Source organism: Elephas maximus, chromosome 4, assembly GCF_024166365.1.
Source record: "Elephas maximus indicus isolate mEleMax1 chromosome 4, mEleMax1 primary haplotype, whole genome shotgun sequence".
NCBI classification, from domain to species: domain Eukaryota; kingdom Metazoa; phylum Chordata; class Mammalia; order Proboscidea; family Elephantidae; genus Elephas; species Elephas maximus.
Window position 1 is genome coordinate 5,289,297 of NC_064822.1, and position 17,000 is coordinate 5,306,296.

The window sequence follows — 17,000 nt, forward strand, 5'->3', positions numbered from 1 at the left end:
TTCAGTATATGTTCGTACCACATTTTATTTACCTATTTGTCCATTGACGGGCATTTAGGTTGTTTCCAAATTTTGGCTTTTATGAATAGTGCTGTAATGAACATTGATGGACATATGTCAGTTCATGTCACTGCTTTCTAGTCTCAGGTCTGTTACTGGTAGTGGGGTTGCTGGGTCATATGGTAGTTCTATTTTAGGTTTTTGGAGGACCTGCCACACTGTTTTCCAGAATGGCTGTACCATATTGCATTTCCACCAGCAATGGATAAAGATTCCAATTTCCCTGCATCCTGAGAAACATTTATTATTTTCCATTTAAATTATTTTAGCCATCCTAGTTGAGGTGCCCTGGAAGCGCAGTGGTTAAATGCGTGGCTGCTAACAAAATGTTGATCGTTCAAACCTACCAGTTGCTCCATGGCAGAAAGATGTGTCAGTCAGTTTCCATAAAAATTTACAGTCTTGGAAACCTTATGGGGAAGTTTTACCCTGTCCTGTAGGGTTGCTATGAGTCAGAATCGACTTGATGGCAATGGGTTTGATTTTGGATTTATCATAATTAAAGTGGAATGGTCTCTCATGGTTTTGAATTGCATCTCTTTGACGGCTAAATATGCAGAGTATTTATTCATGAGTTTTTAGTCCATTTGAATATACTCGTTGGTGAAATGTCTTTTCAAGTCCTTTGTTGTTGTTGTTAGGTGCCTTCGAGTCAGTTCTGGCTCCTAGCCACCCTTTGTACAACAGAATGCAACGCTGCCAGTTCTTGTACCATCCTCACACTCATTTCTGTGTTTGAGCCCATTGTTGCCAGCCACTGTGTTAATCCATCGTGTCGAGGGTCTTCCTCTTTTTGCTGACGCTCTACTTTACCACACATGATGTCCTTAGAAAGGGACTGGTTCCTGTTGATAACAAGCCCAAAGTATGTGAGACAGTCTTGCCATTCTTGCTACTAAAGAACATTCTGGCTGTATTTCTGCCAAGACAGATTGGTTTGTTCTTCTGGCAGTCCATGGTATATTCAATGTTCTTTTTCAATCCCATAATTCAAATGCATCAATTCAATGTCACAACTGAAAATACCAAGACTTGGGTTAGGTGCACCTTAGTCCTCAAAGTGACATCTTTGCTTTACAACACTTTAAAGAGGTCTTTTGCAGCAGGTTTGCCCAATCCAATACATTATTTGATTTCTTGAATGCTGCTACCTGGGGTGTAGATCCAAGTAAAATGAAATTCTTGACAACTTCAGTATTTTCTCATTTTATCATAATGTTGCTTATTGATCCAATTGTGAAGATTTTTGTTTTCTTTATGTTGAGGTGTAATCCATACTGAAGGCTGTAGTCTTTGATCTTCATCAGTAGGTGTTTCAAGTCCTCTTAGATTTCAGCAAGCAAGCTTATGTCATCTGCATATCACAGGTTGTTAATGAGTCTTCCTTCGATCCTGATGTTGAGCTCTTCATATTTTCCAACTCCTCGGATTATTTTCTCAGCATTCAGATTGAGGAAGCATGGTGAAAGGATACAACCCTTACACAGGCTTTTTCTGATTTTAAACCATGCCGTATCCCCTGTTCTGTTCAAATGACTGACTCTTGGTCTATATACAGGCTCTACATTAATGCAATTAAGTGTTCTGGAATTCTCATTCTTCTCAACGTTATCCATAATTTATTATGATCCAAACAGTCAAATGCCTTTGTGTAGTTAATAAAGCACAGGTAAACATCTTTCTGGTATTCTTGTTCAGCCAAGATACATCTGACATCAGCAATGATATCTTTCGTTTCTGATCTCCTCCTTAATCTGGCTTGAGTTTCTGAAGTTCTGCTGAATTATCTCAGCATAATTTTACTTGTGTGTGGTATTAATGATATTGTTCAGTAATTCCCGCATTCTGTTGGACCACCTGTCTTTGGAATGGGCACACATATGGATCTCTTCCAGCTGGTTGGCCAGGTAGCTGTCTTCCAAATTTCTTGGCTTAGACAAGTGAGCATTTCCACCATTGCATCTGTTGGTTTAAACATCTCAATTGTTATTCCCTCTATTCCCGGATCCTTATTTTTCACCAATGCTTTAGGTTAATCTTGGACTTCTCCTTTCAACACCATGGGTTCTTGATCATATGCTAGCTCCTGAAATGGTTGACTATTTCTTTTTGGTACAGTGACTGTGTATTTCTTCCATCTTCTTTTCAGGCTTTCTGTGTCATTTAATATTCTGCTCATAGAATCCTTCAATGTTTCAACTTGAGGCTTGAATTTTTTCTTCAGCTTTCACATTGAGAAATGCCGAGACTGTTCTTCTCTTTTGGTTTTATAACTCCAGGTCTTTCCACATTTCATTATAATACTTTTCTTTTGGAGCTGTCCTTTGATATCTTCTATTCAGTTCTTTTATGTGGTCATTTCTTCCTTCGCCTTAGCTACTCTACTTTTTAGAGTAAGTTTCTGAGTCTCTTTGGACATTCATTATGATCTTTTCTTTCTTTTTAACAACTTTGGCTTTCTTCGTGTTTGAGTTGACCCCTTGATGTTGCTAGTCTATTCTGTCCTATGTGGTAGCTATGAGTCGGAATCGACTCTACAGCAATGGCTTTTTTTTTCCCCCTTCTTTTTTCTCTATTGTTTTTGAAGAGCTTAAACAGGATTGGTGTCAATTGTTCTCTAAATGTTTGGTCAAATTCCCCAGGGAATCTATCTGGCCCAGGACCTTTTTTTTCTTTCTTGTAGGAACAGTTTTGATTACTGATTCAATCTCTTCACTTATAATGGGTCTGTTGAAATTTTCTATGTCCTCATGAATCAGTTTAGGTAGTTTTTATATTTCTAGTAATTTGTAACTTTCCTCTATATTATCTAATTTTTGGCATGCAGGTTCAAAGTATTTTGTCATAATTCTTTTTATTTCTATTAGATCAGTTCTAATGTCTCCCTTTTCTTATTTTGGTTTTTTGCATCATTTTTTTTTCTTTGTCAATATAGATAAAGTTTTGTCAATTTTATTGATCATTTCAGAGAAACAACTTCTGGTTAGATTGAATCTATTGTTTTTCTGTTTTTGATTACATTTATTTTTGCTCTGATCTTTTTTAATTCCTTTCTTTTAGTAGTTCTAGGTTTAACTTGCTCTTCTTTCTCTAGTTCATCCAGTTGTAAAGTCAGATTATTTATTTCAGGTCTTTCCTCTTTATTAATGTAAGCATTTATTGCTATTGATTTCTCTCTGAGGACTGATTTTATTGCATCCCATAAGTTTTGGGTTGTTGTGTTTTCATTTCACTTAACTCCAGGTATTTTATTATTATTATTATTTATTTATCTCTCGATTTCTTCCCTGATCCAATTGTTGTTTAGTAGAGCATTGTTTATTTCCATGAATTTGTGTGTTTCATCGTTTTCCTTCTGTTATTAATTTATAATATTACTCCTTAGTGCACAGAGGAGATACATTTTTATAATTCCAATTTTTTAAAAGCTTGTTGAGGTTTATTTTGTAGCCTACCATACAATTAATTTCAGAGAATCTCCCATGTGCTCAGAAGAAAAATGTGTTTTGTTCTGGTGTTGGATGTAGAGTTCTATAGATGTCCATTAGGTCTAATTGGTTTATAGTATTGTTGAAGTCCTCTATGTCCTTACTAAATTCTTTTTAAATATATTGGAAGTGGTATGTTGAAGTCTCCAACTATTGCGGCGGAGTTGTCTGTTATTTCCTTCAGATCTTTCAGTACTAGTTTCATATATTTTATAGCTCTGATGTTGGGAACAAATATTTATAATTATTATGTCTTATTAATAATTTATTCTTTTATTATTAGGAAATGTGCTTCCTCATCTCTTAGAACAGATATTGATATAAAATCTATTTTGCCTCATATCAGTATGGCCATCCCTACTTTCTTATGGTTATTAGTTACAGGGCATATTCTTTTCCATTCTTTCACTTTCAGTCTGTTTGTGTCTTTGGGCCTCAGATGTGTTTCTTGTAGACAGCATAAGGATGGATCATGTTTTTTATCCATTCTACCACTCTCTGCCTTTTGAAGGAGAATTTAAACCACTTACATTTAAGCTAAATACTGAAAATAAAGGACCTACTTCATTCCTTTTGCTAATCGTTTTGTGTGTCTTGTGTCTTCTTTGTCCCACAATTCCCATACTTCTGTTATTTTTTTTCTTTAGACTCCTTTTTTTGTCCAGTCTTTTTAATTTCTTCCTTCTTCCCTCTGTGTATGTTTTGTAACTATTTCCTTAGTGGTTACCACAAATATTACGTTTAACAACTTACAATTGCACCAACTTATTTTAACTTGATGCCTGTATTTAACATAGGAACTATGAGTAAGTTTTAATGTTAGTATACTAAAACTCTATGCTATTTTGCTCTTCCTACCCCCCTTTTTGTTGTTGTAACACCAATTACATCATTATACATTCTGTGTTCCTTAGCTTGAGTTTGTACTTATTTGATGTTGTTGCTTGTGGGACTTAAGTAATACTAAGTTTACTCCCTGGAAAGACCAGACAACTCATCCTTATGTTTTTTCATGTCATTACCTTCATTGGAGATTTCTCTCTTCTTTCCCATGGACTGATTCCATTACCTGTCCAGTGTCCCTTCTTTTTCATCTGAAATAACTCCCTTAAGTAATTCTTGCAGACCAATTCTAGTGGTTATAAATTACTACAACTTTTGTTTATTTGGGATCCTTGATTTCACCCTTATTTTTGAATGACAGCTTTACCGGGTGAAGAGTTCTTATTTGAAAATTATTTCTCTGCAATACTTTATACAAGATCTAAGCCCTGCTTCCCTAATTTTTGTTACCATCCACTCCTTCATAAACAACACCAGTTTCATTCACACTGAATCACTTTCAGTCTTTGCAATCTGGTATTATGCATTTGGCTTCTCCGGTTATCACATGGTATTTCCCTCCTATAATGCAGCAAAAATCATCCCACATGACTCTTCTTTACCCTCCAAACGTTAAATAAGAGTCTTCCATCTACCAGAAAAACCTCTTTGGCTGCCATTTTTCTCTATATTGGTTGCATCCTCCACGTATAACTATCATGAAGCATTTCTCACCTAAGTCCTTGATATTTTTTTTCTCTTCACCTGATCATGTCCTAGAACTTAATATAGTTTGTCAAAATCTTTGTACATTACAAATTTCTTCTTCCCAAATTTATTTTTTTGGTTTTGCTCTTCTTAGTTCGCACAAAACGTAAATAATTTAGCCACCTGGTACTTAAAGTGTGTGTTTTTTTTTTTTTCCTTGCAAGTAAGCAGATATAAGTTGCAGTGCCATTACCCATAATGATAAAGATACATTCCAGCTGATAGTGTGTTTGGCAAGACATCTGTTGTCCAGTGACCCCCTAGCAATATACTCAACTAATCCCTGATATCATAATATTGCTCCTACGATTCTTAGACTGAAAAGAGGGTTGATAAAAATCAGTTATTATATATGGAATTAGAAATCATATTTTTACATTGAGAGTGTTGGAGTCAATAAATTAATATACAAAAAAAAAGTTTATATGTACAATTACATGAGCACCTTATTAATGCAAATAACATATACTTGGGGGTAGTAAGTGTAAGTGTTATTCTGGAAGTTTCCATATTCAAAGAATATCTTAGTACACTGATTTATTTAAATAAAAAAATCTGATTGTGAATAACACATCAAAGTTAATGTAAAGTATAGTAGGAAATCAATTTACCATCAATATTTAGCTTGCCCGTTATCCCCTAGTATTTAACCCAACCTGAGTACCACTGAAATATTTGTTGAGAGCAGTTTTTCCTGATTATATTTTCCATAACCTGTAGTATCTTAATTATGGTAGGCTTTTCTAAGGCTAAGGATCCCTGGTGGTGCAGTGGTTAAATGCTTGGCTGCTAACTGAAAGGTCAGTGGTTTGAACCCACAACCTGCTTGAGGGGAGAAACATGTGGTAGTATGCTTCCATAAAGATTTACAGCCTTGTGAACCCTATTGTCCTAGAGGGTCGCCATGAGTCGATATCAACTTGATTTGGCAACAGGTTTGTTTTGATTTTTGGTTTTCTAAGGCTAGGGGTAGCTCTTCATTCACACATATGAGAAAACACCCTCCTCTCCTCTTTCAGGTTTGTCCCTAAGAGGTAAGATTTAATGCCTTCCCCAGTACCGTAGGATCTTTGTTCCTTGATTAAAATATTGATCTATATATTAGAAACAGAAGCTTTCACATATTATATGAATACACCTGGATGTATTTTTATAAGCTGCCTATATCCACGTTACCAGCACCCAGATCGAGAAGGAGGATAATGCAGCACCCCAGAATCCCCTTCTATGCTTCTTTTTAGTTACAAACCCCGTGGTGACTCCTATCCCATACTTCAGGCAGCATAGGGTCTGTTTTTATCTTAATATAAAATAAATGGCATCCTACAAATTATAGTCTTCTGTGTCCAGTTTATTTTTCTCAGTTTTGTATTTGTGAGACTTATCCCCATTTTTGCATAGATGCAGATATTTCACTTCCATTGCTGAGTAGTACTGACTGTTTTGAAGATGCCAAAATTTATCCATTTTGACAGTAATGAGAATTTTGAGAGTTTCAGTAATAATATAACAATGTTTCTCTCTTCTCCTCTGATTTCTCCGAAATGCACAGCAGCTCAAATGTGATAGGTTCATAATGAAGCACTGAATTTTGAGCACTGTATTTGTTTTCTATTGCTGCAGTAACAAAGTACCAGGGATTTAGTGGTTTTATATAACAAATTTATACTCCTACAGTTCTGTAGATCAGAAATTTGACTTGAGTCTCACTAGGTTAAAATCAAGTTATCGATGGGCTGCATTTATTTCTGAAAATATTCCGTACATGAATTTTCCAGGTTCAAGAGGACGTATGTATTTCTTGAATCATGGCTACCTTCTGCAATCTTCAAAGGCAGTAATGGCTGGTCGCATCCCTCTCACTCTGCCATCTAGCTGGTTTTCCAACTTCTGTTGCAAAAGTTCCCTTCCTTTAAACGGTTTATGTGATTAGATTGGTCCCACAGATAATCCAGGATAATTTTCCATGTCAAAGTCCTTAACCTTAATAACATCAGCAAAGCCCTTTTGTCCTGGTAAGATAACATGTTCACCAGTTCTGCAAATTAGGACGTGCACATCTTTGGTATCATCCTGCCTACCACATGCAAGATTGCTGACGTTCATGTTTCTAGGAAAAATACTCTGCCAATGCAAATCTCCAACAATTTCAACAGATACATAATTAAATTTTATTTTGTTTTGGCTGAAAGAAACACTCAAGTCTAAGCTTAGAAAATTCTAACATAGGGAAATATAAGTAGAATAAATGGATCTTCTTGCAGTAGATGGGCTCAGTTCATTTTCTACACAACATGCACTTATATGATACATTCCAACTGCCTGAACATGTAAAAGCTGGACAATGAGTAAGGAAGAGTGAAGAGCTGATGCCTTTGAATTGTGGTGTTGGGGAAGAATATTGAATATACCATGGACTGCCAAAAGAACGAACAAATGTGTCTTGGAAGAAGTACAACCAGAATGCTCCTTAGAAGTAAGGATGATGAGACTGAGTCTTACATACTTTGGAAATGTCAGGAAGGATCAGTCCCTGAAGAAGGACATCATGCTTGGCAAAGTACAGGGTCAGCAGAAAAGAGGAGGACCCTCAATGAGGTGGATTGACACAGTGGCTGCAACAGTGAGCTCAAGAATAACAATGGCTGTAAGGATGGCTCAGGACCAGGCAGTGTTTCATTCTGTTGTGCATAGGGTTGCTATGAGTCGGAACTGACTCGACAGCACCTAACAACAGCAACTGCCTGAACATGAGCCAGTATATTTTACTCTCATGTGAATATTTTTTCCACAAAATGCATACATATCTGTTCAATAGCACAAATGCTTTTTCTCTCTATATTGAACAAACCCACTAGTTCTTTGTCCATGTGGAAAATACAGTTTCTGATCATGTAAACTATATATTTGCATAAGTCCATAACTACTGCAAAAGAATGATTATAATCCATTGCCTTTGGAATAAATAAGAAGTCAATCCCTTACGAGTATACAGATCATACACTAGACTAAAAAAAAAAAAAATAGTCTAGTGTATGATCTGTATACTCTTAAGGGATTGACTTCTTATGTATTCCAAAGGCAATGGATTATAAACAAAAATTTTGTGGGACCAGAAAACAATGTGGGTATTGTCCATTAATCCATATGATAAATAAACACCCACTTATTTCTACTCTAGGCCACACAGTAAGCTAGGAACGGGAGATACAGCACCTGTCCACAAGGATCCCATAGTGTAATGAAGTAAAAATAACAAGTACTTATGGAAATAAATCTTAAATTACAACTAAGATAAATGCTATGATGGAGAGGTAAATGGTGCTAAGAAAGCATCTAAGTGGACCAACTGAACTAGTCTGGAGAAACCTAGGTAAAGGTAATCTCATGGACCAGTGTACTGAAGCAGCAAATACAACACTAGATTAAGAATGGAGAGATAATCTTACGACCATAAGTGAGTTGTATACCCAAAAGTCATGAAGTATTTGTCACATACAAAATTTTCCCTATAAGGAATCCCTAGGTAGGATAGATGATTAAGTACTCGACTACTAATTGAAAGACTGATGATTTAAACCTACCACGAGGCCTCTGAAGAAAGGCCAGAGATCTGCTTCTGAAAGGCCACAGCCTTGAAAACCCTATGCACAGTTCTACTCTTCGTAAACGTGGTTGCCACGAGTTGGAATTACCTGGAAAACAACTGCTGTTTTCTACGTTTGTTTCACAATTAAGATGATAAATACAAGGTCAGCATGTGTCTGCCCAATTACAAATGGAACTACTGGTTTTTCCACTCACTTGATCTAGTGATAGTGCCTCTTAGTAGCAATTCAATGAGTACGACCAGAGTTTTCACAGAAATTCTTACTTTAAATATCCGATATTATTTTCAGACTATGCAACCAGATTGTTCAGACAATTCTGTCAGTGATTGAAAGATCATGATATATGTGACATTAACCCTCCGAGTTTGAAGGGCATTGCCTCCTCTTTAACAGTTTCTTTAATGCCATCTTCATATCCTTATTTCTCAGACTGTAGAAGACGGGATTCATGGTGGGTGGCACCATAGTATAGAATACTGACACCGGCAAATCCAAGGGTGATGGAGCTTTGGGTAAGGGTCGTAAATAGGCAAAAAAAAAAAACCAGAAAAGAGAAAGAGAGTCACAACAGTGAGGTGAGGCAAGCATGTGGAGAAAGCTCTAGACCTGCCTTCTCTGGATGGGATTCTCAGAATAGTGGAGAAGATGTGAATGTAAGAGATATCAATAAACACAAAACAGCCAAAATCTAACACCAGGCTGAGCCCAATGACTACTAATTCCACAGTATTATAAGAACAGGCGAGGGAGAGCAGTTGTGGAACATCACAGAACTGATGAACTTCAGGAGACCCACACACAGGTATGGAGAAGGTAGAAGCTGTGTGCAGAATTGCATTGAGAACTCCACTGACCCATGAGGAAGCTGCCATCTGCACACAGGCTCCATGGCTCGTGAGAACTTCATACCTCAGTGGATGGCAGATGGCAAAGTAGCGGTCATAAGACATCACTGTGAGTAGAGATACTTCTGTAGTGGCTGAGAGGATGAAGAAAAATACCTGTGAAACACAGCTGAGAAATAAGATGGTGGTGTGATTAGCCAGAGAGTTTGCGATGGATTTGGGAACAGTGATGGAAATGAGGCAGAGATCCAAAAAGGACAAGTTCTTCAGGAAGAAATACATAGGGATGTGGAGCCGATGATCCTTGCTTGTGAGGGTGATGATGAGAACGTTCCGCAGTACAGCTGCCAGGTAAATCAGCAAAAACAACACAGCATGTAAGATCTGGATCTCCTGAACATCAGAAAACCCCGTTAGGAAGAACATGGTCACAGAGGTGAAATAGTTCATTTCTCTGGGTGTTTAATCAATGACTCTAAAAAAATAAAATGAATAACTTGTGATTTAGTCAAGGAAGTTTACTCTTCTACTTTCCCAGGTTCACTTTCTCCCAATCACATGTGCAGGTATTCCATGCCATACAAGAGTAACAACACCAGTCTTCAGGAGGTAATTTAACACAAATAATCCCATTAACTGAATGACTGAAAATGCCTATCAGTCAAGTACAAATCATCCACCTTGTCATTCTATGTTGATTAAGGCCCATATTCCACATCTGGCTCAAATAGAATTTCATATACCTTGCATTGAAATATGCAGCGAGAAAGTGAACAAATTTTGGACCAGTCAGTCCTGAGTACAAATTTTAGATCAGCTGTTTGCAAGCTTTGTGATCTCATATACATTTTTGAGTATCATCTTATTCAATCTACTGTGTGAGCATTATCATTGGATTATTATTTCGATGCAATTAAATAATTCATACACAACTTATGCATAATTACTGGATAAGAAGACACTTAACCAATATCATTTCCTCTACTCATTCCATCTTCCTTCATTATACCAGTGTCAGGAAAAATTGTGAAAATCTTTGAAACAGGAAAAAAAACTGAGTCTTCTCTCTAGTGCACTGGGTTATGTTTGTTATTTATTGTCTTTAAGCTATCTTACAACTGTAGAAGTTGTATAAAACTGTTAATAATGCAAATTATTGCCTATACAAATACAAACTAATTTTGTTTTAGGGGAATGTAATTGATATTTTCTCTGTAGATAGACCCATTTTGCATCTATTTGTATTTTCTATCATCCATGCTTATCTGTTCTTTTCTGCGTGAAATTTGATTTTGATGTTGAACCAGTGGAATATCTTACCAGTTCTCTCAATCATTCATTGATTACTTAAAATATTTGGCATGTGTTTGTTTTATTATTTTATGTTCTTTAAAAAAGCTATCTTTGAGGGCCAAGATGGCTGACTAGGTAGAACCTACCTCGGATCCCTCTTGCAACAAAGACTCAGAAAAACAAGGGAATCGATCACATACATGACAATCTATGAACCCTGGCCATCAAACATAGATCTAAAGAGTTGACCTGAGTGACAGGGGAGAGAAAACTGGGCCCTGAAGCAGCGACCGCCTCTGGAACCGGCGTCCCGCTCCACAGCCTTGAGCTCTCGCAGTTCCCTGGTGCCGAGTGGTGGGGCTGATTGCAGCTTGCTGAGGCGGGGCAGGCACGGGACACAGCTCTAACCCCTAGGCCCCTGGGGTAACCTCGGTAGAGAATCAGCCAGAGCAGGAAGGCTGCACACTGACGCAGTAAACGAGAGAAGGAGCAAACACGGGGAAGAAGCGACTGTTTTGGGAGCCTGGAGCCAGCGTCCCAGTCAGAAAACCTTGGGGCCGGGCTTTGGACTGGGCACAGGGAAGCTGAGCACAGATTCCTGAGATGGCGCAAACACAGGAAGCAGCCCTAACCCCCTGAAGTGACCTTGGGGGAAGCCCAGCCAGTGGATGCGTGCAGGCAGCGCAGCAACTTGGCTGACAGGAGAAGTCAGTGGGAGGCAACGACTGGTTTTGGAGCCTGGAGAGTGGCATCTCAGCTGGGGAATATTGGCACCGGGCTTTGGACTGGGAGTGGAGGAGCTGACCACTGCTTCGGAGACAGCACGAGCACAGGACATGGGCCTGACCCTCGGGGGCAATCTGTACCCAGCCAGACCACACTGGCTAAACTCCCCTCAGGAATCTCAGATAAAACAGTCATCACCAAGCAAGGTAAGGAACTTTGTCTATATTGCTGGGTGCTACTCTCTCCTATCTATCTGATCCCTCTCCTGCTACTCTCTCCTACCTATCTGATCCCTCCCCTCCATGCCCCCTGCGGCTTCATTAACACTGGAATTTCTTGGGCCAGAGAGTGAAGTGCTCTGCAGTTTTTTGTTTTGTTTTGTTTTGTTTTTGTTTTCTGGTCTTTTCCTAACCCATTCTCCTGGCCTGAGAGAGAAAAAAAAAAGAAGCAGCTGCTAAAAACTCCCATTTAACCCACCAAAAACTTAGGGACCAAAAACCCTTCCCTGACTTCCCGAGATTGGAATAAAAATACAGAACTAGCACCAGCCAAGCAAAGGAGATCCACAGTCTTGGGCTTTCATCCCTACAGGGAACAAGGCAGCTGTTATAATGCAAAGGCAATTCTGATAGTGATCTGACTGTAATTGTTTTAGCTGATTACTGGCAAGACAAGTTTTCCAGGTCTGATATCTCTAACTATTAAACAGAGCCCTCACTGATCCACAACAGGGAACTGAGGGCTGACGCTCCACCCAAACCACCTAGCCACCTGCCAAAGGGGTCTGAGGATACTGACACTAACCAATCTTTAGAGGTACATGCACTGGGTGCCTAAGGTACAGCTGCAGAGCCCACCCACCACAGTGCTTTAGGAATAGAGACACACCTACCTCACTGGCACTTGGGGGAAGGCTGTCAGCATCCTGTCCCCCCCGTGGAGTGTGACCCCCTGCTGCTACTAGAATCTGGTGCACACAACTATCACCACTACTTCTCTAAGTTAATAGGTGACAGTCTACACCACACACTTGGTGACCCAAAACTAGATTCTATTCAAGAATAGTGAATGGACTCTTAGGCTTATATATCTGGTAACAGCCCAAACCAGCTGCTAATAGCACATAAGTCATTCAAAGGCTACAACAATCAAGACAGTGCAATCTAGCAGCCCATCTGCATATATTGAAAGAAAACAAAACAAGATAGGACTCAGTGAGCAAATAAAAAAAAATCATTACAATATCTTATAGATGGCTTGGAGACAGCAGTTGATATCAAACAACATAAAGAAACAGACCATGATTGCTTCTACAACTTCCCAAAATAAAGAATCAAAATCTTTCCCAAATGAAGATACAATCCTGGAATTGCCAGATGCAGAATAACAAAAAATAATACACAGAATGCTTCAAGACATCAGGGATGACCTCAGAAATGAAATAAGGCAATCTACAGAAAAAGCCAAGGAACACACTCATAAAGCAGTTGAAGAACTCAAAAAGAATATTCAAGAACATTGTGGAAAAATTAATAAGCTGCAAGAATCCATAGAGAGAGAGAATTCAGAAATCCAAAAGATTAACAGTAAAATACAGAATTAGATAACTCAGTAGGAAGTCAGAGGAGCAGAATCCAGCAATTGGAATGCAGAGGGGGGGGTGGAGGATAAGGCAATTGACACCAACAAAGTTGAAGAAAACTCAGATAAAAGAATTTAAAAAAATGAAGAAACCCTGAGAATCATGTGGAACTCAAACAAGAAGGATAACTTGTGTGTGATTAGAGTTCCAGAACAGGGAGGGATAACAGAAAATACAGAGAGAATAGTTGAAGATCTGTTGGCAGAAAACTTCCCTGACATCATGAAACACGAAAGGATATCTATCCAAGATGCTCATCGAAACCCATGTAAGATTGATCCAAAAAGAAAATCACCAAGGCATCTTATCATCAAACTTGCCAAAACCAAAGATAAAGAGAAAATTTTAAAAGCAGCCAGGGATAAAAGAAAAGTCTCCTACAAAGGTGAATCAATAAGAATAAGTTCAGACTACTCAGCAGAAATCATGCAGTCAAGAAGGCAATGGGATGACATATATAGAGCACTGAAGGAGAAAAACTGCCAGCCAAGGGTCATATATCCAGCAAAACTCTCTCTCAAATATGAAAGTGATATTAAAACATTTACAGATAAACACAAGCTTAGAGAATCGGCAAAAACCAAACCAAAGCTACAAGAATTACTGAAGGAAATTGTTTGGTCAGAAAATCAATAATATCAGATACCAACACAACACAAGGTCACAGAACAGAACATCCTGATATCAACTCAAATAGGGAAATCACAAAAACAAATTAAGATTAAATTAAAAAAAAGAGTGAAAACAGGGAATCATTGAAGTCACTATGTAAAAGAACACAATAATCAAAATGAGGGACTAAATACAGAAGCCATAGATCATCCATATGGAGAGGAAAACAAGGCGATACAGGATGATAAAAGCTAGGTTTTTACTTAGAAAAATAGGGGTAAATATTAAGGTAACCACAAAGAGGTCTAACAATTCCATAATTCAAAATAAAATCCAAGAAAAACATAACGACCCAGGAAAAATAAATTCAACTGCTGTGAAAATGAGGAACACACAATTTACAAAGCAAACCGTCTCAGCACAAAAAAGCAGGTGGAAAAATGAAATTGTCAACAACACACACAAAAAAAGCACCAAAATGACAGCACTAAACTCATCTATAATTACGCTGAATGTAAATGGACTAAATGCACCAATAAAGAGACAGAGAGTCTCAGAGTGGATAAAGAAATACGATCCGTCTACATGCTGCCTACAACAGACACACCTTAGACTTAGAGATACAAACAAACTAAAACTCAAAGGATGGAAAAAAATATCAAGCAAACAACAATCAAAAAAGAGCAGGAGTAGCAATATTAATTTCTGACAAAATAGACTTTAAGGTTAAATCCACCACAAAGGATAAAGAAGGACACTATATAATGATTAAAGGGACAATTTACCAGGAAGATATAACCATATTAAATATTTATGCACCAATGACAGGGCTGCAAGATACATAAAACAAACTTTAACAGAACTGAAAAGTGAGATAGACACCTCCACAATTATAGTAGGAGACTTCAACACACCACTTTCAGAGAAGGATAGGACTTCCAGTAAGAAGCTCAATAGAGACACGGAAGACCTAATTACTACAATCAACCAAGTTGACCTCACAGGCTTATACAGAACATTCCACCCAACAGCTGAAAAGTATACTTTTTTTTTTTTTCTAGTGCACATGGAACATTCTCTAGAATAGATCACATATTAGGTCATAAAACAAACCTTTGCAGAATCCAAAACATCGAAATATTACAAAGCATCTTCTCAGACCACAAGGCCATAAAAGTAGAAAACAATAACAGAAAAATCAGGGAAAAGAAATCAAATACTTCGAAACTGAACAATACCCTGTTGAAAAAAGACTGGGTTATTGAAGACATTAAGGAAATAATAAAGAAATTCATATAATTCATGGAGAATGAAAACACTTCCTATCAAAACCTCTGGGACACAGCAAAAGCTGTGCTCAGAGGCAAATTTACATCGATAAATGCACACATACAAAAAGAAGAAAGACCCCAAATCAGAGAACTGTCCCTACAACTTGAGCAAATAGAAAGTGAGCAACAAAAGAATCCATCAGCACCAGAAGAAAACAAATAATAAAAATTAGAGCTGAACTAAATGAATTAGAGAACAGAAAAACAATTGAAAGAATTAACAAAGCCAAAAGCTGGTTCTTTGAAAAATTAACAAAATTGATAAAACATTGGCCAGACTGACTAAAGAAATACAGGAAAGAAAACAAATAACCTGAATAAGAAATGAGATGGGCCATATCACAACAGACCCAACTGAAATTAAGAGAATCATATCAGATTATTACAAAAAATTGTACTCTAACAAATTAGCAAACCTAGAAGAAATGGATGAATTCCTAGAAAAACACTACCTTCCTAAACTTACACAATCAGAAGAAGAACAACTATATAGACCCATAACAAAAAAAGAGATTAAAAAGATAATCAAAAAAGTCCCAACAAAAAAAAAGCCCTGGCCCGGACGGCTTCACTGCAGAGTTCTACCAAACTTTCAGAGAACAGTTAACACCACTACTACTAAAGGTATTTCAAAGCATAGAAAATGATGGAATGCTACCTAACTCATTCTATGAAGCCAGCATATCTCTGATAACAAAATCAGGTAAAGACACCATAAAAAAAATAAAATTACAGACCTATATCCCTCATGAACATAGATGCCAAAATCCTCAACAAATTTCTAGCCAATAGAATTCAACAACATCTCAAAAAAATAATCCACCTTGATGAAGTGGGATTTATACCAGGTATGCAAGGTTGGTTCAATAGTAGAGAAACCATTAATGTAATCCACCATATAAATAAAACAAAAGACAGAAACCACATGATCTTATCAATTGATGCAGAAAAGGCATTTGACAAAGTCTAACACCCATTCATGATAAAAACTCTCAGCAAGATAGAAATTGAAGGAAAATTCCTCAACATAATAAAGGGCATCTATACAAAGCTAACAACCAACAGCCAACATCATTCTAAATGGAGAGAGCCTGAAAGCATTTCCCTTGAGAATGGGAACCACAAAAGGATGCCCTTTATCACCGCTCTTATTCAACATTTTGCTGGATGTCCTAGCCAGAGCAATTAGGTTAGACAAAGAAATAAAGGGCATCTGGATTGGCAAGGAAGAAGTAAAATTATCTCTATTTGCAGATGACATGATCTTATACACGGAAAACCCTAAGGAATCCTCAAGAAAACTACTGAAACTAATAGAAGAGTTTGGCAGAGTTTCAGGTTACAAGATAAACATACAAAAATCACTTGGATTCCACTACATCAACAAAAAGAACATTGAAGAGGAAATCACCAAATCAATACCATTCACAGTAGCCCCCAAGAAGATAAAATACTTAGGAATAAATCTTGCTAAGGATGTAAAAGACCTATACAAAGAAAACTACAAATACGAGTGTAAGAAACTAAAAGGGACCTACATAAGTGGAAAAACATACCTTGCTCGTGCAGAGGAAGACTTAACATAGTAAAAATGTCTATTCTACCAAAAACCATACAATGCACTTCCGATCCAAATTCCAGTGACATTTTTTAAAGTGATGTAGAAACAAATCACCAGCTTCATATGGAAGGGAAAGAAGCCTCAGATAAATAAAGCATTACTGAAAAAGAAGAAGAAAGTGGGAGGCCTCACTCTACCTGATTTTAGAACCTATTATACAGCCACAGTAGTCAAAACAGCC

At 37.5% G+C, this 17,000-nt stretch overlaps 1 pseudogene; it reads right to left on the minus strand.

Moving 5' to 3' along the window:
- Positions 1 to 9,100: 9,100 nt before the first annotated feature.
- On the minus strand, positions 9,101 to 10,044 carry LOC126074815 (olfactory receptor 14A16-like; annotated as a pseudogene).
- Positions 10,045 to 17,000: the final 6,956 nt, after the last annotated feature.